Source organism: Etheostoma spectabile, chromosome 19, assembly GCF_008692095.1.
Source record: "Etheostoma spectabile isolate EspeVRDwgs_2016 chromosome 19, UIUC_Espe_1.0, whole genome shotgun sequence".
Lineage (NCBI taxonomy): Eukaryota > Metazoa > Chordata > Actinopteri > Perciformes > Percidae > Etheostoma > Etheostoma spectabile.
In genome coordinates this window covers 8,864,823-8,888,752 of record NC_045751.1, presented here as the reverse complement: position 1 = coordinate 8,888,752, position 23,930 = coordinate 8,864,823, and the positions used below count along the sequence as shown (strand labels likewise).

The 23,930-nt window shown below is 40.6% G+C and overlaps 1 protein-coding gene and 1 long non-coding RNA gene across 5 annotated transcripts in view; one reads left to right on the top strand and one right to left on the bottom strand.

The window, feature by feature from the left end:
• si:dkey-172j4.3 (diacylglycerol kinase delta) overlaps positions 1-23,930 on the top strand; it is an 87,527-nt gene that overhangs the window by 14,943 nt on the left and 48,654 nt on the right. The gene's annotated exons all lie outside the window — the stretch shown is intronic.
• Positions 6,378-23,251, bottom strand: LOC116707160 (uncharacterized). The gene is made up of 4 exons (XR_004336413.1): positions 23,242-23,251; positions 18,831-18,919; positions 14,898-14,900; positions 6,378-6,388 (listed from the first exon to the last, which is right to left on the bottom strand). It is a non-coding gene; the product is annotated as an uncharacterized LOC116707160 (long non-coding RNA).

Genomic DNA, 23,930 nt, shown 5'->3' with positions numbered 1-23,930 from the left:
AGCCTCAAAACCTTAATGTCTTGGAGAAGATCTGCGAAGAGGAGTGGGACCAAATCCCTCCTGAGATGTGTGCAAACCTGGTGGCCAACTACAGGAAACGTCTGACCTCTGGGATTGCCAACAAGGGTTTTGCCACCAAGTACTAAGTCATGTTTTGCAGAGGGGTTAAATACATATTTCCCTCATTAAAATGCAAATCGACTTATAACATTTTTGACATGTGTTTTTCTGGATTTATTTGTTCTTCTTTCTCTTACTGTTCAAATAAATCTTCCATTAAAATTATAGACTGATCATTTCTTTGTCAAGTGGGCAAATGTGCAAAATCAGCAGGGGATAAAATACTTTTTTCCCTCACTGTGAGTGATACTTTTCCCATGTACTCACTGTACATAGGAAAAGTAACTACATTTACATACTGTGAATCGTTTTTTAATCTATTATCCTCTTGAATCAAAAATTTATATTGAATCGAATTGCGAGCATAAAAATTGGAATCGAATCGTGACATTTTCTGAATTGTACACCCCTATAAAAAATTTAGTTATAACATTTAATTATGTATATAGCTTTTTGTAAAAAAAAAAAGAAAAGAGGGAAAAGAGTAAACATAGGTTGTTTTTTTTCTAGACATTTTCCCCAAAATCAATTCACATTGAATATGTATTGTGACTTCTTCAACAGAAAGTTTACAATTGTATTTTGTCTATCTATCTCTACTAAAATCCATGCAAAATTTCGCAATAAATTGATTTATTTTTATCTCTACAAAAAGTACAACTGACGTCAAACATGACACAAAACCATAAGTGCCCTCCTATGTTATGTAGGATTTTGAAATATATTTCTGAAGCATTTTTTTGACTATACAGAATACTATAAATGAAGAGAACAGACCATTTGGGACTAGCAAGTCTGGATATGTGACAGGAAAGTTTGTATAAAATAAGAATTCAGTCCTCTGTTTCATTGCCAGGAAGTCATCATGTAGCTCTTTTCCCCATTGGCCAAAAGATTTTGGTTGCTAAGGATCATTCACCATCTGTCAATTAAATTTGACTGTGTGCATGTTGATTAGACTGTGTACTTTTAGTCATGTGCCTTAGATTAAGCTAGTCATCGACTCTAGGATTACGCTGTATTGACAACAATGGCCTGAGAAGATTAGTGTGTTTGTGCATCCATTTCTTTGTTTGGGTACATGTGGGTGAGCGCGTTGGTGTATTGATGTGTGTATGAGAGTGTATTTGGGTTCATTAATATGTCCCCGCAGTGCCCTCCCTCATTTTGGCCCCCGTCTGTTACCGTTCATGATGTTGCAGCAGTCTGTTGGCACACTTGTTAATAAGGTGCTAATTCTTAACAACTGTGTCATGACATCCCGACACCGTTAGATTAATTCATTCCCTCGGCCATAAATCCCTAAACAGTTGCACAGATGCAATGATAGCCCTTGGTAGACAAGGCGTTTCATTTCTATGTCACTCTGTAGACGCTTGTGTTGGCTGTAATTGAATATCTTTGGGTTTAGATACAAGCTTTTGATCCCGGGGCATCAGCAGGGCCAACATATCTCGCTGAAGTCACTCCTCCTAGTTAATTGTTTTAGAGAGAATAATAGCCAGGATTTCAGACTAAATATTTATTCATTTTTGGGTTGGATTGGATTTCTTGATGCACATGTACGTGAAACTTGCTGGATTTTGTTTGCTGTGTCATGTTAAGCCTTCAGGAAATGACATTAAAATCCCCTACCCTGCCAGGTGGATGTGGTAGGCGACTGCTCACATCGTGAAAGTTTTGTTGCTGCCTTTTTGTAATCGTAATGAATGGGACCTTGGAAATTTGCTAATTGCCTGCAAACGTCAGCCTGCACACTCCACCGACTGAATTGGATGTTAATATGATGGCGATTGATTTTGCTGTACGTGTGTGTTCTTGTTTTTTTGTTATCTTTCGTGAGAATTAGTTTGAGTTGTTGACCTGAGGTCTTAAACTGTGTATGACTTGTTTCTTATAGTCTTGCACCAGCTTGTTGGTGCAGAGTAGTGTAAGAACTCCACCCAACCCATCCTGCAGGGGAAATAAGACCCATATAGTACTTATGTTTCATTTTTGATATAGTGGCCTCTGTGCCAGGACGTCTACCTCGATGTCTCCAGTTCAAGTCTTTGTTGCCGGTCATATCCTTTCTCTCCCCACATTTCCTGTCAGCCTCTCGACTGCATTTTGTTGATTTATTAGATCAATTGAAGGCACAAAAGCCTCATTAAATAAATGTCTATATAAAGAAATGCACATAAAGATTTTCTGTTCTTTGAAAATTAAAAAAAAAAAAAATGAATAGAGCAACAGATTTCAAAGCAGCAGCAAAAATGTCAATGTTCACAGATCAATTTTCAGATTACAATAGAGAAGTCAGTTTCTAATTCAGTCATTCATTTTTTTAACCAACTACATGACTAATCTAAGAAGTGAGATAGAAGAACTGTATTCAGTACCCTAGTGTTTACTGTAATGTCTAAGCCTGATATCAATAGTCTGCACTCATCTCATGGGCCTGTTCTCTTGTAACAGTGTAGGATCTAAATTAAGGAAATGTGAGGATAGAATTACAAGTCTATGCATTTCTGTGCCAACACATGCCCATTGCCATGAATCTAAAGAACATCTAACATTGAATTGAATCTTGAAAAACAGATATGTTTTGTCAATATGTATTAACTTAATCTATTTTAGCTAACCATCAATTAACATCCCAAAAGGGTTTACCCATTACATCTATGACATTTGCATGTAGAGCCATGGACTTGGAAGTCAGATGGGTTGGTTTACATCACAGAGCAGGACCTGTTCTTACTTGATCTCAGTTAGTACACAATGCTACGTCACATCTCAATCAGTCATTCACTGCTTACCATGCAACTACTGTACTGAGCTTGTTTGGTTTCTTAAGGACCTAAAATGTCAGTTTGTACGGAGGAACAACTTCTCAACTCGGCAAACGGGACCGTCCGAGTAGCGCGTGAATGCACCATTGGCATGGTTTTAAATCCGTACAGCCTCCCAGCTGTGTGCCTTGGCCGAGGTCAGCGCTATTTGTCAAGTGCTATTTTACATTCAAAAATCAGACTGTTCCAACATCCGACTGTTCCAACATCCGACTGATCAACATCAGACTGATCAACATCAGACTGTTCCAACATCAGACTGATCAACATCAGACTGTTCCAACATCAGACTGATCAACATCAGACTGTTCCAACATCAGACTGTTCCAACATCAGACTGATCAACATCCGACTGATCAACATCCGACTGATCAACATCAGACTGTTCCAACATCAGACTGTTCCAACATCAGACTGTTCCAACATCCGACTGTTCCAACATCCGACTGTTCCAACATCCGACTGATCAACATCCGACTGATCAACATCAGACTGTTCCAACATCAGACTGTTCCAACATCAGACTGTTCCAACATCCGACTGATCAACATCCGACTGATCAACATCCGACTGATCAACATCCAACTGATCAACATCCGACTGTTCCACATCCGACTGTTCCAACATCCGACTGTTCCAACATCCGACTGTTCCAACATCCGACTGATCAACATCAGACTGTTCCAACATCCGACTGATCAACATCAGACTGTTCCAACATCCGACTGATCAACATCAGACTGTTCCAACATCCGACTGATCAACATCTGACTGTTCCAACATCCGACTTATCAACATCCAACTGATCAACATCAGACTGATCAAAGCTTGTCGCTAGTGTTTTTTGCGGCTTGTTTAAATTTTAGTTTTAGTCTAGTTTTTGTGTCAAGCTGCCATTTTAGTTTTTATTAGTTTTAGTCACGTTCATACTCTTTTTGGTCTAGTTGAGTTTCAGTCGACTAAAAGTCTGAGCATTTTAGTCTTATTTTAGTCCAAATTATGCATGACTATTTTAGTCTATTTAGTCAAAAAGACCTAAAATGTCAGTTTGTTTGGTGGAACAACTTCCCAACTCGGCAAACGGGACCATCCGAGTAGTGCGTGAATGCACCATTGCCATGGTTTTAAATCCTTACAGCCTCCCAGGTTAGGACACTTTAGAAATGGGTAAGTGGGTGGTGATGGCGCAGTGGATTATAACACATGCCTTTGGTCTGGGAGACCCGGGTTCTGTTCCCACTCAATACATCTACCAATGTGTCCCTGAGCAACACACCTAACCCCTAAATGCTCCAGAGGAGTGCCACAGCTGACATCAATTGTAGCATTTGTATGTCAGCTAAAAGACGTTTTATGTGTAATGTGTCGTAGGTCTACACCACACTCTTAGGATTTTACAGAGACAAAACAATTCCCACAAGAGCATGCATTTGGTGCAATTGGTTGTAAGTTTGTCCCAAATGGTAGACTACAATAACTTCACACACTCCTGTCTCTTAACTGTCTGCAAACCATTTCTCTTCTGTTGAGCAGTTCATACTACGAAGCGCTAGACAGCTAAAAAGCCACGGCAGCTCCGTTTTGGTCTCTGCCTCACCACTTGTCAAGTTCACAGTTGTACTTGCCGTTTAAACACCGGCGTGACTCTGCTTTTGTACTGTTGTTCTTGGACTTCTGATTTTTGAATTGATTTGTATGGATGACCGACAGCCCAAACTGAGTGTGGTGTTTTTTTTCATTATGTCAAGCAGCAGCAGCACCATCTTGTTTGCCGCAGGCAGCAGTTGGCAATGAGAAATTTGAGAAACAAAAATTGCTGCTTGGAGTAGCTTTTATGTTTTGTGCGCTCAGTCATTTTAAAAGTAAAATTGCCATCTTTGTCACAAGCTGCAGTTATGTCTATAACTGTATGTCCTTTTTAATAAGCCACCTGTGACCTCCTCTGATTTTGTCTTTCTTTCTCTTTGTCGTCTACCCCCAGGCTCAGTTACATAAGGTTTCCCACTCTTTCTTCTTCAGTTTTCTTTCTCTTCCTCCTCTTCACCTCCTCCTCCTGTTTGCCCTGCTCATATTTACTGTGTGGAAAATAAAGGAGACACCAGGAAGAGAATGAGGCGGAAGAGCAAACAGCTCCTGTGAAATGTGTGTGATTATGATTTGTGTGTGTTTGGCTTTGAGTAGGCCGATCATGCAAGCTGTAATGGACGTGCACATAACACACAAACAAACACAAAAAAGGGGCAATCCCTTCATCGTGTTTATTTCCATATACACAAGACATCTCCTGTCCCTTCTTTCTTTGTTCTACATTTCCATCCCTGTCTCTCCTCCAGGCTCATTCCTATTATTCCCCTCAAACCTCTTCTTCCTCGTTTTCTTTCTTGAATGCTGCCCTGCACTCTTTTCATTGTGCAGGGCAGCATTTCATTTTTTTTTTCTTAGCGGGACTCTCCAACAGACTTATTTCTTTCAATTAAAATATATATTTAAAATAAACACCAGCAACCTATTCTCTTTTATTCTCAACCTTCTTTTCCTATTTCTCTCTTATTATATTTCCTGTTTCCTATTACTTTTTTAACGTTATTTTTCCTGTTACCGTTTTGGAGCATCTGCACCTCGATGTATGTTTTAGACATGTGCATGCAATACATCTGAACTTTTCTCTGCCTCCTAAACAAACCTTCCTAAAATAGCAGCACCACTTCACTTTATATAACCAGTCGTATTTCTGTCGTTTTGAGTGGTGACCAACAGGTAACCACTTTTTTCTTTTTCCACTCCTATGGATTTCCTGCACGGTGCTTTGGAATCAAACCCCCACTATATTTGTTCTTTTTTATCTGCATCTTGCTCCCAGTGCAGAAATCTGTGTGGGTGTTCACTGCAATAGAGATGAGGACGAGTGCGTGCGTGCGTGCGTGCGTGCGTGCGTGCGTGCGGTGTGGGACGGTCAACTGAAATGGGCTTGAGGAGAGTGCATGAGTGTGTGGGATGGCCAGTGATGTGTGTGTGCTGTGATTTATGCCGTTGGCTTGATGTGATGCAGCTGCAATAGTGTGTGGGTCAATACTGAGAGAGATGGAGAGAGAGAGATAGTTAGCTAGAGTAAAGATGGAGGCAGAGTGGAAAGTAGCAGAGAGAGGCAGATCCAGAGTCAGTTATATAAGACGTCCACACAGCGAGCAGCAGGCTCTAATACCCACATTTACCATCACAACAGGTTGACTGGAGAGGAGGCGGCCTGACTATTTAGGACGTGTTGTTCAGTTGCTGGTACAAATATTGCATAAAACACATTGTTTGTATCCTCAAGGTGGAACAAACGCGCTTGGTAAACCATTTGAGAAGCCATTTTTATGAAGGTTTTCAATTGTTTAAAATTGCTCTCTTTCTTCCTCTCCTGTTTTATCGGTGCATTTCAACCTTTTACAGCTCTTTCTTTGGTTCTGCTGGTGCAAATATATTTTAGCCCGAATAGCTTAAAATCAACAGGTTTTTGTCTATATTGCTGTGTACAAACCTTTTAGACTGAGCTTTGTTGGTTGAGCATGTTGTAGACAGTACTGCTATTCCCGTTGTAATGTGGTATATGTTGGAAGGTTTGTCCTTTTGCTACTTCTACGCCTTTATTTAAAATTACCAACTCACTTTTGTATTGACCAGCCCAAAATACTATTCCTGCCTACGCCACTGGTCGCGGTGTGTTGCAATTTGATGCGGTTAAACACTCGTCCGATCAACAGCACCCTGTTACCTGTGAAAAGGTGCTACCTAACTAGACATCACTCAAAAGCACACTAGTGACACCAGTGAACAGTTTGTGTCCTACAGCCAAAATAAATGAAAAGGGCTCTTACAGTAAGTAAAACATAAAAATGAGGGAGCTAGGGGGAGAGGGTTGATATTCCAGGAAAAAAGTCACAAATTTACGATAAAAAAACGTGTACATTTATTTATTTTTTTGTCAAGGAACCACATCAATTCACTTTGCAAGGTTGGATCAACCTCATTGCCCCACAGTCACCATTGTTTTGTAATCTGTAATTTTATTTGTTGTTTACCTACATGACCCTAGTGCTCAGTTGTAGAAAACCCTGCCAACAACATGTTAGTCAAATTGTAAAACTCAATATATACAGTATGTATGTATGTATGTATGTATGTATGTATGTATGTATGTATGTATGCATATATACGTGTGTGGTGTGTGTGTGTGTGTGTGTGTGTGTGTGTGTGTGTATATATATATTATGTGTGTGTATGTCTTTCTGTCGACTTATTCTGTACATAAAGTAGGTTTATGATAGCATTTAAAAAAGCTTGTTGATTAGAAATGTTTCTTGGCAGGTACAGTAGCTTTGGCAAGAGAGCCAAAAGGTTAATTTTGGTTTCTCAAAGTGTATTAGTACAAACCTCCAAGCAGCATTTAAAACTCTAGCTGCTGCTGTTGGGGAAACAAGACTGTGTATTGTCATTGTAGTTTTCTTCAAAATTTAAAACAATATATAATATTGGCAGTTTGATACGTTCACTTTATTCAAACCAGCGTGTCCCCAGTAAAGCAGATAACTAGCCATGATCCACTATAGACACAGTGTATATTATTGATTTGCTATAATGAAATTACTGTACATAATCTGTTAATCATACCAGAGTATATTCAGCCATGCACATCGACACACCGAGTCTAAATGCTGAGTTGCTCTGTCTCCCAGACTGACGGGTGTTTGTTAACTGGAGCCGTCCTACTCAGTTTCTATTGATTTGACCTCATATTCCCCCGAGACGTCAGACCATCCATCAAGGTGACTCTTTACAGTCAAAGAAAAGCAGGAAGTCCTCCAACTCCACTTTACATACAAGGAAAGGAGGAAGTGCTTAGAAAGCTCTGAAGAAAAGAGATTCTGGGGAAAAAAAACATCCAGATTCTCAGAAGTTCTTTCAAAATGGGTTTCCTTGATCGAAACAACCAACAATTTCTCGGAGGTATCATTTTCAAATCATGAATATCTCGTTTTGGACAAGAGAGTCATTGTAATATTTGAGTCTCTCGGAGGAGGTTTTAGTTGGAATATTTTCTCTGATACAAAAAGTAAAATGCCAGTGTAGATGAAAAACCACAACATGGATACAAAAGATGCTAAGGATGGAAAATAAGTCTCCACTGTACAAAAGTGAAACCGAAAGATCCTGGATACGGGTGCTGCCATCTTGTAATTTTGGAGCCAGAGTCTGCGCGGTAGGGGTCGGGCGTTGGAGCCGCGGTATCAAAGTCCAGCCGGTACACCCGCCCAACCAGTCGAGTCAGGAACAGCAGCCAGTCATGATGACTTATCAAAAAAAAAAAGAACACTTGAACAAACATTGGATAAGAACTACCTAAAATGACCGAAACCCTCTTTAAGAAAAAATCATTTGACGGTTACTTTGATTTTTTAAATTTTTTTTAACCTGGACGGGCGGGATTCATGAACTAAACCGCAGCCGGCCACCAGCTGGCCATCGAAATGTATCGGCTTCCCTTTTGGGGAGCTGTCAAGACGTCCATCTTTATAGACAGTCTGTTATTGAGCCTTGGAGTGTTATTTTCTTCAAAGAGGACATGGTTTCACTTCCTGCCACTATTTTTTGTTTTACTCTTTTTAGTGTTTATTCTTTTGTGACCTGTCTTATTTCAATTCCTCGCTTTCATTGCTGCCACCTGGTTGTGCTTTATTCTTCCTGCCTTGATCTCGACATGCTCCCCCCCCTCTCTCTTCTCTAACCTCCATTGTTCTTCATCCCGTCCTTCCGTTCTTTCTTTTCATTCTGTCATCCCTTCATCTATTTACTCTATTGCTCAATGCCTTTCTTATTTTCATCTCAGCGGCCTTCTCTGGGCCTTCTATAGGTCTATAAACACAGAAATGAACTCTTGATTAGCTTCTGTAGCTAACTGCATCACTAACAGGAGTAGCTGCCTTTTGTAAAGTTAGTAAGACGTATTATGTACGTTTTTCTCCTTTTCTTTTTTCTTCCTCTTCCAACCTGAGCATCCCTGTCTTTGCCCTCTCCATTTTGCCCTGTCATTTCTCATCCCTCAGTGGCCTGCTGCAGACTGAAGGAAAGGTGTGTGTGTGTGTGTGTGTGTGTGTGTGTGTGTGTGTGTATGTGTGTGTGTGCGTGTGAGCGTCTGTGTGCGCGTGTGACAAAGTTGATGAGTTATCTACAGTGACTGTCTAACATAGTGACACTCACTTTGGAAATGTGCTAATGATAATGAGACAACAATGTTTTGTGTGTGTGTGTGTGTGTGTGTGTGTACTCACTAATGAACTAATGTGCGCTTTCAATCTGTACCAGCTGTTTGTGTTATCACTAATGAGCAATCATGTTTAAGTCTTGACAGGTGAGCATTGTCTGCTTCTGTGTGTGTGTGTGTGTGTGCGTGTGCGTGCGCGTGCGTATGTGTGTGGAGCTGATAATGCGTGTGTTATCAATCAGTGGAGTGTGTGTGTGTCTGTGTGTCCACAGGCTTGTACTGTTCATCACCTGATTGTCTCTTTCTCTGCTCTCTGCTGGGTAATGGAGGCTGACAACAGAGAGACTGAGCTGTGGAGAGTTTGTCTCGTGGATCTGAGCTGATATCTTTTCTGTGTCACAGGGATGCCATTCACTCAGCTGGTTCTGTGTGTGTCACGGCAGTCACACTCGTTCTTTTCTCTACTTTGCTTTTCTTCTTGCCCAGTTTTCTTTGTTTAGTTTTTACACCTCTTTGCACCTCTTGTTTTTCTTTTTTAACCCGGCTTATCTCTTCATCTTTCTTTCTTTCTCAGTGGCCAAAAATAGACTCACTCATGTTTTTTGTCAGCCTCTTTTGCTTTAACAGGAAGCAAGAGACAGTCACCACAACACAAAACACTCATATAAATATATATGTGCGCGCGCACACACACACACACACACACACACACACACACACACACACACACACACACTCACACTCACAAACATGCTGCTTCTGCAAAAATGCTGTACAGAGAAATAACAAAATATCTATAATATAGTGTGTGTGTGTGTGTGTGTGTGTGTGTGTGTGTGCGTGCGTGCGCACGTGCGTGTGCGTGCATGCGTTCTGTCACAACCCCTGACATAGAGTACAGCATGAAGAGTAACAGCCTGAGTCAGCAGCAACACATCTGTTAATGACACTTGCAGAGAGACTGCACTGTGTTCACACTAGCTCTATTCAGTAAACTTCCGCTTGTATATTTCCTGCAATTACAGTAATCAGAGTTATTATAGTTTCAGCAGCTACCGCGGCCCTGCTATTTCGATGTACAAAGTTAATCATAGTACAATGTGGCGCACGTGGGTAAAGTTCCCGTGGCCTGATTGTGGTACCTCTGGCTTGTGTGGAGGAACAGGTGACGCCGATTGGCTGAGCTTTTGATCGTGAGAAACTAGCCCGTTGAGGAGACACTGTATGAAAGTGTGCTCCACTTTACCCTTCCATTTTTCTGACTGTCCCCATCTCTGTGAATGCAGACTTCTCTCCTCCATCTTTCAGAACAGCTATAAACACTTTGGCCTTAAACGTTGTCAGGTGACACTTTGTAAGAACCACTATATTTCAAGCACCCCCCCCTTTCTTTCAATGAAAGAAAAGAAGTGCAGTGTCTTCCACCTCCTTCCACCTTGTACTTTCTGACCCGTGCGGGTACAACTCCGTGCTCCCCTCTTGGAGATACGATGTTTGAGTAAGTCAGACAGGAAGGGCTGTGGGGAAGTGTTTGATGCGTTCTCTCGCTGTGAGAAGACACCTCTTGCATGTCATGAACCTGTGTTGGCGTGCGTTTCGCTTCCTGCACAGTGTGGAGCTCAGGAGGGCTCCCCTTTGTGTTCCCTGATGATTTCTGTGAAAGTGGATGTGACACTACAATTAATATTATTCAACCATACTGTTATTCAACCAATACTGTTTTTTAAGGCCACTACTGATTATTAGTAGCTAATGAATATAACCAATAACCGATATTTAGAACTAGAATTGGCTTTTACAGTGAAAATGAAAGTCTTTAATTAAGTCAACGTTAAGCTTTTGAAATGTTACAAACTCCAACACAAAACTTTGTTTAAATGCTTCAAGCTATTATTTAATAAATTTAGAAACCTTTAACTTAACACATAGTAAAAGACAGTCATATACGTAGTGTTGTGGGAGGACATTAAGTCAGACTCAGTGATGAGGGAAACCGAAGAAGAGTAGCGCATGTTTTGATTAATTAACTTTGTCGTTTATCAGGCAAATAAAACGCTCATAGAGATAATCTGCAAACTTCCAAAAAACGCACCGATAATTGGTTTATCACTGATGTAATTAGGGTATAATATCATTACTTTACAACTACAAATGCTAATGCTAACTCTGTTGCTACTGATTAATGGCCATACACATGCATGGGTACACAGTCATTTAAAATGAATATGGTTAGAATAACTATACTCACAATATATTACAACGTTGTTAAGACCTTGCTGAGTTATGATTGGAAAATGCAGTTTGAGTGTTAAAAGGACCTCAGCTATGATTCAAAAGCTGCTGCTAAATGATGTTGCAGTTTACTGTGGCGTGCTACAACATGCAAATACTACGACTCTCTGACCGGCACCGTGACCAAGCGCCAAAACACATTCTAAATTAGGAAGCTTCGCCCCGCCCAGACGTTTAATCACTTGCTGTAAGTACTTCATGGCGATATGGAGACATATTGTATTTGTAGGGTTTTTAAAGCTTCTAAGGAGAAAAGGTTGATTTGAGAACTAGAAAACTGAGATCTGGGATCAAAAAGGCAGCTAAGAAAAGAATTAACTTCAGGGATTTAAAATGTTCAAATTTTGCCAAGTCAGAGACAGTCACTCATTGCAGAAACTGTTATGAGTTATTAGTGATTCTTACCAAAAACAGTCCAAATTTTCTCTCTCTTTTTCTTTCTTTCTTTCTTTCTTTCTTTCTTCTCTCTCTCTCTCTCTCTCTCTCCTCTATTTGACTCAGAGAACAGCAGCAGGGCGACTGCACTGGAAGGATGTGGCTTCCCTTCTGAAAACGACACATTTTATTTTTACACAGCTGTGTGTGTGCGAGAGGTCTTTAACAGGAAATCTCTAGTTAGAATGAAAGCGAGATACAGATACAGATAGAGGGATATAAAATCAGACACAGACATATAAATAGTATAGGAGGGGTAGATTGACTGATAGATTGATAACAGGGCAGGAGGAGAGAGAACTTGACTACAAATGCTAATTGTGTTTTTTGTGATTTCTTTTTTCTGAAGACTGTAAAAGATCAGGGGACTACCCCTCTCTCTTTTCTTCTTCTATCCCTCCATCAAATCTCTTCTCTTTGTTTTCAGACTCTGTTATGCAAAGGCACAGCAATTGAATTTGAATATTTTTATTATGACTTTGCAGATGCATTGTGAAATGTACGTCTGGGAAATCCAGATCCGTGACCATCAGTTCTCCTATTTTAAGAAATGAACAACTGATTTGAATATTATTTCACAACAGAGAGACTCCACTTAATAGCTTTTACCCTAGTAGCTTTCAGTTGTGACACATGGTCTTCATTAATGGATGAACCTTTCTCTTAGGACTTAATTTGCGACTCAGGAAATAGTAGTTTGGAAAAACTATATAAACTTGAGATCTACTTACTAGCTTTTTTCAGACCTTTTCAACACTACGGTTAAAAGTGATATGGTCAAAAGCTCTGGAAAAAGCGAGTAAGAAGACACTGAGTTGGAATTGTGCTGGCCAACTACTTTTTCCAAGGTTGATCATGAACATTGAAGCTAAAATCATAACAGCGTTTGAGCTCACATGTAAAAACAGATCTATGTTGACATGGTTGAAAGCTCCAGAAAAAGCCAGTAAGTGGACCTTAAGTTGGATATTTTCAAGGTCAAGAATGAACTTTGTAGCTTTATAGGTCCCCTGGCATGAAAATTTCACTTCAAATGTTTGTTTTTTTAACATTGATATGCGTTCCCCCAGCCTGCCTATGGTCCCCCAGTGGCTAGAAATGGCGATAGGTGAAAACCGAGCCCTGGGTATCCTGCTCTGCCTTTAAGACAGTGAAAGCTCAGATGGGCCAATCTGGAATTTTGCTCCTTATGAGGTCATAAGGGGCAAGGTCACCTCCCCTTTCTCTGCTTTGCCTGCCCAGAGAATTTGACCCACTAAGGTCTAAGTAAAAGCATCCAAAGAGCACCATGTCAGGGGACCTTTTCAAAGTTTGAAGGGAAAAAGTTTGGAATTGTAGCAAATTCAAAATGCTGGTGCAGCAACAAGTCTTTGCAAGAAAAATAAGTATTGTTCATGTTGTTTGCATACACGACACTATCGAAAGTTGCGGTTGTTGTATTTCAGATGCACGTGTTTGATGCAAATCATTTTAAAATAAACATTCAAATAAGGAGTAGGCCCGAGTATTTCCAGTGTCACTGTTAAACAGCTTATCAGGTTGTATACAAATAAGGTTTTATTTATGTTATGGTGCTAATTTGGCCATGGCCTTTTAAAGCTGATACTGATATAACTGTCTCTCGGGTGGTCACACACCACACACACACACACACACACACACACACACACACACACACACACACACCCCACCTGTAACCAAGAGGGGTCTCAACCTAGTACTGTACAGGTTTGACAACATTGGAGATGCCTTTTTCTCAATGTACTTTCTGCAAACATTGGCCAAAATATTGCCTCTCTGTTGGAGATCTGACTTTATAGCTCGAACAGGCCTGACGAAAAGTGCTTGGGGTTGCCTGCTCTCTGTGTTCAGAGACCTTGTGTTTGTTATGGCGCTGTATTGGTTTGTGCCTCGCTTGTGTTTACACTCAGTAAAAGTACGTCGGCGGTGTGAGGGAGGGTAAGTGCAGTTTGGAGGCGAACAGAGTCATAATCTCTGCATCAGAGACGAAGAGTCTAGCTTTCTCTGGATGGACCGATCACCTGCTGCTCGATTAGGAGACAAATGTGCTGTGTTTTGATCTGATGTTTTGATTGGCTTAGTCTCTTTTTAGGCTCATTATCTCAAGATAAATGAGTTTTGTCCCAGGATCACTGACTCAGTTGTAGATTCATCAAGCAGTTACTTTTTGATCATGAGTGAAATATCTCTTTATTTTGTATAAATTCATGATTAATTTTTCTCATTACTGTCGCTGAAGAGTCAACAAACCTTAGATTAATGCTGAAGAGATAGTTTATTTAAACAATGAATCAACTATGAAAAAGTTGCCAATCAATCAAACAGTTACTGAATCCTTCTTTTCCTCCTGCAAAAATATTTTATATGATAATGACTTGGAAATGGGGTTGTTATGGACTAGTCGTGAACTGAATAACCTAAATTCTGATGGACGTTTTCACTTATTCTACCATAAAAAAGACTGCACGATATGAGAAAAAAATGCGATTATGTTGTTGAATATCGCAATAACGATATTACTTGCAATAAGTGTTTTCAGTTTGGCTGCTTTCATTATTCTGCTCAAATACAACAAATTGCAATGAGGATAATATCACCAATGTAAATATTCGTTAGTGGCGGCCTGAGATAAATAGTATTGAAAAATGGCCATCACAGTTTGTTGGGGCCCACAATGACTTCTTCAACTTGCTTGATTTGTCCGACCAAATGTCATACAACATCCAACATATTTTCCAACGTTTCCCATGAAATCTTAAAAATATCAAGCTCCATTGAATGCTGTGAAACGTTACTTGACCAGTTACGTTCCGCCACCAATAAAGATTAAGTTGAGGCACCAAAACCCTTTGATTAAGATTATTAAAAAACAGTTGTGGTTTGGGTCAAATGAGTACTTCCGCGACACAAACACCCGCCCCCGGGTGAAAGTCCCGTGATTCGGTACCCATCACCGCCTGACCTCCAACTTCGCAGGTTTTGGCACTCTTATACCACGTCACCTGATTTCCTTCTTTGCTCCGGTCATAATTACTAATGACACTAGAAATTGTTTCAGGTTTAATCTCAGCGCTTTTACTTCAGTCAGACACTGGACAGTCACATCCACTCTGGGCTTCTGTACTTCCTGTGTACATTTGGCGTCCTGACTTCCTGCAGGCGTCCGTCCTCGACTCCTTCATTTCATTTAAGCTATCAAATCTAAAGCATCTCACTGAGTGACTCAAGCTGATGAGGTTGTTAGATGTTATCACACATTTCTTGCAGCTTTTAAACACTGCATGCTGTTGATACACCCTGTTGCATTTACTCTAATTGCTGATGCCTTCTTTTTTTATCTAAGTGTCCTTTTTATTTTGTTCCCACTTGGCTTAGTTGGCCTGTAGAGGCTTCCCAGCCTTGGAACGGACTTCCTCCCCCTGCGACTCTGGCCAAGGACACAACTGGCACAAAAAGATGAGGACAAGACGATTTATAATCTTATTAGGAAGGAGCGCTTACCCAGTCTGAAGTGGCACAAACGCCAATTTCTCTCCATCTCTATCTGCCCCCTGACTCTGCCCTTTGTCTCATGCTGCCTCTGCGTCTGCCACTCTCTCGTTCCTTAGTCATCAAGCTTAATGCTGAGCCAGATAGTGAATCATATTAGAGTTAGTTGGCAAGTTATCAGAAAGACAACAAATACCCTACACATTTCTCTTTTTCTTTTTTTGCACTGAAATATACACCAAATATTCAAACTACACACACACACACACACACACACACACACACACACACACACACACACACACACTGTTTTACCAGGAAGGAAACTGTTTTCACACCGAAAAAAAGGCTCATCCTTTGAAACGCTAAGCGGTACCGAGGGGGCTTATCGTTTTCTAAACAAAGGACTGATTGAATGTCGCTTTAAACAATGAGAGAAGAAGGGGTGGACACAGGGAGAGAAAGAGAAGAACGGGGGGGAAATGGGAAGTGAGAGGTGTGTGTTTATTGGGCGTAATGGAGGGGATAGTACTGTTTAGTGTGTGTGTGTGTGTGTGTGTGTGTGTGTGTGTGTGTGTGTGTGTGTGTGTGTGTGTGTGTGTGTGTGTGTGTGTGTGTGTGAGTGAGAGAGTGAGAGAGAGAAAATGGTAAAACAGGATTGCCTACTGGTATTCCATTTGTAACACAAAGAATGAAATGCCCTACATATCTTCTTGTTTGTCAAATGAGGGTGCAACACACAGACACACACACACGCACGCACGCACGCACACACACACACACACACACGCAAGCTCCTTATTGGAAGAGCTCTTTGGTAAATCTGTTTGTGAAGAAAGAAAAGATTGCAGCTTGGGAATCGTGTGGGGTGTGTGTGTGTGTGTGTGTGTGTGTGTGTGTGTGTGTGTGTGTGTGTGTGTGTGTGCGCGTGCGGGCGTGTGGGTGCACACATATTCAAATGCCAACATGGTTTACCCCAGGCACATGTATAGTGTATGAATAGCAAAAAAAACAATATAGAAATACGATGGTGATTTTCATATTGTTTTGACGATACACACAGCAAATACTTGTTGGAACCCCATTTTTAAAGTCGTCATTGACACTCGGGTCTGCCGCTAATATTAATTCTTTTGATTATTTATTCTGGAAAAGATGACGTCTCTAAATTGCTTATTTTGTCTGACCAACACACCAAAATCCAACTATATGGAATTTATTTCACTGAAAAGCCGAAAAGAAAAAGTCATCAACCAAGGCAACGTTTTTTTTAAATTCTCAGTCACCTAGCAACAAGTGTTGTAACGACTACACTGATTTTATACAGCAATGTCAGTTAAGTAGTTATGGCCTGGTGTTTAGCAGGCAGGAAGGGGATAATAAAAGTTGCCATTGAGTTGCATGATGGGAAGTGGAGGCTTGACCCCAAGCTAGGGCATGAAAAGTTAGGATATACTGTGGCCTTTGGTGCTTTGATTTTTATGATTCTTCTTTTAAAATTTCTCTCCGCTAGTCCCCCAACTTAATGGAGATGTTTATCATTTTAAAATACACTTTTAAGTCACTGAATTCCCGACAAACACTTCATGAGTTTCCTCTGAAAGCGGCAATAGATCAAATGTTAAAATGATTGATATTGGCTGCCTTTAAAAACGTATTTTTTTTTTTACTTTTGAGATAGTTCTTGGTTTTATATGTAGTAATGTGTAGCTTTTTAAGATGCACTCTCTAACATTATAATTAGACTGTCATGGATAAACAGTAAAGCAATGAATGTTTAGTTTGTGCGATGTGTACGTGTAAGAACGAGGAAATGCACGCACATGATAAGATCAAGATTCAATTCTCCAAGTGTGTGTGTGTGCGTGTGTGTGCGTGTGCGTGTGTGTGCGTGTGTGTGTGTGTGTGTGTGTGGCAGTATGTTAATGTTCTTCAAGCGCAGGATTCCCTTCAGTCTGACACATAGACGGAGGAATCACAGACTCACAGATGGAGCGCTCGCACAGGAGTTTGTCATGCTTTCTGCACCACCAGCTAACCACTCAGTGAACTCCTTTGTAGAAAGTCTATTTTTGTCGCCTCATGTCTATGTTTGAGAAACCAAGCCTATTCTAGAAACAGGCTGTAACTGTATATGGTAAGTCCCCAACCTTCCTCTCTTTGTTTATGCACTAAATTCCTTTTTTTTCTACTTCTCTCTCATCATTTTTTTCTGTTCCTGTTTTTGTCAACCTTCACTAAATTTATTTGCCTTCTCTTTCGGTTGTTCCTTTTTTATTCTCCTTTTCTTTCTTATGGTCTTTCACTCTTTTTCGCTCTCTTTCTTGCTTCTCTTATGCTTTTTGTTTCTGTTTCTTTCCATCTTTCTTTCACTCCGTTGGTCACTGTAGCAGTCTGTCAGTGTGAGTGTACAGACATGCTGTGTAGCAATATGTCACCTGTCAGATTAACGGGCAACACACACAAACTGGCATTTACACAAATACGCAGGGATACATACTTATATATAACGTTAGCAGAAACCCATACACCCACCTCTGTTATGCAAGCAACAGTAGGGGAAGAAATGGTGTTGTTACCACACTGAGGCAAACGTCACCACACCATCTGCCTGTTAGTCTTTTAGTTTACCCGTTATACCTAGTTAAACCTTGCATATTAGTACACAAACCAGTGGTTGTCCACTGGAGGCTTCATGTTCCCACATCACACATTGTAAGTTCCATACTTGACCGCGATTGGCTCCAAGCTACTTGTGATGTCACAAAATTCTGCTCATACCTACACGTGTTAAACTCACACACAAACAAACTCTCCTTCAGCGGATGAATGAGAAAACATCCTCCCAGTAGCATACACCGTTCAAACATCCAAAAGAATGAGCGACATGTTTACATGAACAAGTAAAACCTTTTTTTTTTTTTTTTAGCAGAGGAGGGCTTTAAACGCATCGTGATGGATACAATAAAGCTAATTTAATTATGCTTCATATTTGAATGCAATGAAAATCAAGTTGATTAAACAAGACGATTTTGTTAATTAGAACAGGCAGTGCTCACTTCCTCCTTTGGTTACATGTGGTTCTAATTCACATGATGTGACCAGGTAGCCTGACAAGCCAGACCCACATCAAGATGTTGGCTCTGGGAACTACTTAAACTTGAATTTTTGCCATATCCATTGGGCAACACTCTGAACACATCTTCCTTTTCAAGTCTCCAAGTCTTCCAGAGTCGCGGCCAAAGCCGATTTGAAAGACAATCTTCTTTATTTTTTAGCAGCAGGAAATATATGCGGAACCATCGCAACTCTGCCATCCCTATGTGAAGTCCGCCCACCGACTCTATACACGATGCGATTGGCCTGACCAGAATTTGTTTTTTTCAGACTGGAAAAACTAGCCAACGGAGAGTTGCTAGACCGCCCTGGCTGCAGATTACATTTGCTGCCGTTAGGGTGCGTCTAGATTTCTAGGCTAGGGACCAGGCTGAAACCATTCCAGTTAATGTACAATGGGCACCCACCCCCATAACTAGCCTATGTATAAACACACACACACACACACACACACACACACACACACACACACACACACACACACACACACACACACACACACTCTAACCATTTATTTATGTTCACATGAAGAAAAATGGTAAAGGGACACAAATATTACAGATGCAGTACAATACATATGCAAACCAGTGGCCTGCAACAGGTCGTCACAATATTATTTAATAAGCACAATACACAGTTCTTAAGAGTATAAGTAGCAATGTGTGGCATACTGGACACACACACACACACATACACACACGTGTAATCCCTAAGCTTTCTACACCTCCACTATCAGAGCACACGCTGCCATACCTGATCCAGTTAGAGGAAGATGTCAGAAATGAAATATTCATGTCAACAAAAGGTGTGCTCTGAAAGCCCACTTTCACGGGCATATACACAAACACTTGAATCAGAGGAGGCCTTTTTCTCACAGTCGAAAAAATGACCACAGACACCGCTGTTGAATTCACCCTTTATGAAAATACTCCAAACCAGAAGAATTCTTCTTACAGCCACAGGAATTCCGACAGTGCACACAGACGTGCACACATTACACACATAATAAAAACAGGCACACACACAAGTACTTGTCTCCATTTTAAGAGCCTCCTCGGGGATATGGAGACTAAATTTAGGAGGCCAATTTGTTAAACAAATAAAGCACCAGCGTATTGGAAGATTGTCAAAACACGCTGGCCATGTGTTTCCGTCAGCGCATGTGTTTATGTGTGTAGAGTTGTCTTCTTGTGGACACTTTCACGTCAGCTCAGAGTGAGGGTATTTTAACTTAACGTGCGTTTTTATATAAACACCAAAACCCAAACGGGAGTAATGGACGGAGAGAAGGAGAGGGAGCGCTGAGGGAAGAAAGGTGAGGTTCACTTTCAGTAGTTCAGTTTAATTAGCTTGACAGACTGGAGAAAAAAAACATCTTAAAACCACCCAGAGGGTACACGCACACGCACGCACGCACACACACACACACACACACACGCCACACACACACACACACGCACGCACACACACACACACACACACACACACACACACGTTTGCACAAATACACATGTAGCAATATTGCAGCTACTCTGTTTGTGCAAGTCCCCACAGTGCAGTATTTCAACTCTTTGCAGCCTTTTTAACAAGCTTGGTTGAGGTTCATTGTTTCATAATTCTTCTATCTGGTTGGTATGTATGTTAAAGTTACACATTACTTGGTAAAAAAGTTGCAGCATTGGGATTTGACAGGCAGTTAGCCTGCACTGAGAGAGGAGAAATGAGCCCCTGCTTACTCTAAAATGGACATGTTTGCATGTTGTCTTCTTGCTAACATTAGTCACGGGTGAACCCACATTTAGGATTGGCTAGTTTTGTTCAGAATTGAAGGTTGTGTGAATCGCACATCTAAGGTCAAAACTTCTGGAGAGCTTTAGCCACCGGTTAACGCATGTACTCAGAACAGATGAAACAGGCCGACAGAAGATTGTAAAAGTCTGAACTACGAGCGGCATCCCACCTACAGCACAAAGCTCAGATCGCCGATGGCGCCTTTAATCCTCTAGGTCAAGCCGTTTAGACCACCAGTCTATGCAGATGAATTTTAGCGGGCAAGTCACCACAGAAAGCAGATTATTATGGTCTGGACACGCGGATGTCTGCTCCATCCATCACGTTACAAAACCTGCCGATAGCAGAGACGGAGGAGAGGAGTGGGAGAGCAGAGTCACCTCAGCTCCGTTTAGCTCCCCTTTTGGTTGACAAATAGTCTCCCGTCCTTTTAGTCTGACGCAAGCCACTCAGAGTACACATCAAGGTCATTATAGTTTTGCATTTTTCATTATTTTATTTTTTATTTTGTTTTGACTTTTTGTTTTCAAATTCAGTTTGATTTTAGTTTTCAGATGGGGTTTGCTATTTTGGTTTAGTTTAGATTTTGTTCAAATGCTTAGTTTTAGTCTTTTTTTGTAATATGGGTTATTTGTCGGAGGGTTCGAAAGGCCAGAAAAATTATTGTGTAATAATGACTCAACAAAAATGTCATACAATTTTTAGAAATATGTATTCCCAATGTATTCAAAAACAACACCAGTACATAAAATGTAGCCAACATATGGTCATAAATTTGTAAACCGTCTACACAAAACACCACAGTAAGTGCAAAATCAACTATACATATAGTCTCACTATATAGTCGTGTAGACATGTCAGTATAAATACACACATTAACCCACACTTCCTGTTTGGTGTTTCTGCAAATTTACCAACCAGTGATTGGGTCACTGGTAAAAGCAGCCTGTAGTGGTCTCTGTCCTTTGGTGGTCTCCGTCACGCTGCCTGGCCCTGCACCCATACATCCATGCCCTGTACCGGGGTTAGCTTCTGTTTCGGGGAAAGGGGGCTCTGTGTTCTCCTTTACCTTGTTACGGTAAGCTAGGTTACCCTCCTTGTGCTTGCTTCTCAAATGTAATTTCAAATTTGCAGGATTTTTCCCTGAAATAAATTCTCCACACATTTTACCACCTTCCACTGCAAGGCACTTGCTCTTATCTGACACAGTCATGATCCAATAGGACTCTGCCGCTTTATTCCGACTTTCGGTACCGCCATGAGGGGGACGGACATGTTGTGTTCAATTTGACATGGAATGTCGGAATTTCTGGGTTCCCAGTCAGAAACTATACATGTCTACGGGACACGTCATGTTTGGAAAGATAGAACGTTATTTTCTCTACGAAAGACGTTAACAAAGACAAATGCTAAGGACATTAACTTGATAATTTTATTTTATTTTAGTTAGTTTTGCAAACAGACATTACAGTTCAAGTTTAGTTTTTTGTAATGCCTCTTTTTTATTTTTCTTTATCCCACCTAGTTTTTGTTATTTTGTTCGTTTTCATCAGCGATTTATAACCTTGGTACACATCCGACTTAGTAATATCAAGATGATGATGAAGATGTTAAGAGCCCAATTGGGATCAGTTGTAAAATGTTGAAAACATCGGCGTTAGACGCATCATTCCTTTTTTTCAAGGGGTGATTAAAACGTATTTATGAGATATCACGTGATTAATGGATGAAGTATATGAAGGAATAAATCATTACATGAACGGAAGTTGAGTTGTGTAACTTCTGTGAGCCTACAACTACACAAGTGGCCAAATGTAAAGCTCATTACACAACAGAAAGCATCCCTAATGTGGGTAAAATTTACATTTTGACCGTGAGGGTGGCACCATAGGAAAGTATGATAACTTTAATAATTTGTCACAGTGGTTTCACATATATATATATTCCCACACACCACACACACCACACATACACTGGTGTGGTAAGGATGAAGCAAGAGCAAGAATTTATTTTTGTATAAGCCCCTTTGCAGGATGAGTCATCAAACATTTGAAAGTAGTTGGGTTTGTAGGAAGAGAAAAGATAGTGAATTTATTTTGATTCATTGATATGCATTTTTGTTATTTAGAGTATGTCAATATTATGTCATATTATATCATTTATGGCATTTTTTATCAAGAGATGAATGAACAATTACCACATGGACACAGTATTAGAACTTGTTCATTTCACTGGGACTTAAACTGTGTTGAAGTCCAAGTTTCAGGGCCATTCATGACCAGATAGAAGTGTTGAACTCTCGAGCCACAGTATTACAGTGAGATTCACCTTTCTACATCTTATGTCAAAACACAAACAAAAACAAACCAAATGAACAAATGACCGACAGCCTCAAAGTCCATAAAAAGAAGAAGAATGTGGAGCAAAGGACAGTGAAAATGTTTTAGGAGGTGAAAGAACGGAGACATGACATAAAGAGGCAAACTATTACTAGAGGGTTGAATGATGACAGAAGGGGGCGGACAGTAGAGATGCAAAATCTACTGAGGATGGTAGGTGGTAAGAAAAGTGGGTTTAAAGAGAGGGGAGAGGAGAGCTGGAGGATGGAGGAATAAGAAATCACAGTGTAAGAGGAGGAGGAGGAGGAGGAGGAGGAGCTAACGATCTAGGTAGTAAACACACAGCCGGGAAAGGGGAAGACTGTGCAGAGGGATGAGATGGGAGAGTTTTATTGATCGAAGGCTAAATCTGGGAGTTAATGAGGGTGAGACTGGAAGAAAAAGAGAAATGGAAAGAGGGAGAGAGATTGCAATGGGAAAAGGACAGAGAAAGAAAAGCTATGTTTATCAGCTTTAACTCCACCTTTACATAAACACACTCTGACGGGACCTTACACTACACTGACTCATTTACACAAAGTTATGATGACAGAAATGGATTGCAGAAATCGCATTTCCAGGCTGTTGAAAATGTTGACTAGCATGAAACTCGAGCAAGACGAAAAGAGCCCTATTATTGGACCATAACTGGGTAAACTGAGCCTCCGTGAGACCGCGATGGCTGCCGTCTGTTGACCCAGTAAGTTGAGACTAAACAGAAGCTTTGTATTGTCACCAGGTGTTGACATACTGTAGCAAAATGGCAGCATTTATGTCAGTTGTGATTTGTTTTTGTTTTTTTAGGAAGGTTGTACTGTACTGGGCCTGAAGTTCACTGATAAAGGAACAGTTCACCCCAAAATCACACATGCATGATTTTTCCTCCTACCTGTAGTGCTATGTGTCAATGCAGAATGTTTTGGTGTGAGTTACCCAGTGTTGGAGATATCAGCCATAGAGATGTCTGCCTTGTCTCAAGTGTATTGGATGGCATTCAGCTTGTGGTGCTCAAAGCACCCAAAAAATAATACATTAGAAAAACTCAACAGCAATGTCTCTTTTCAGAAATAATGACCCGGTTACACAAGATAATGGACACAGCAGACCTAGTGAGCAGTTTCATGTAGGAACTATTTTCTTTCTACCAAACTACACCCGCCAACCGTATCGGCGCACAGAAGGTAGCGTACACTGAGCGTGACACTGGGCAAC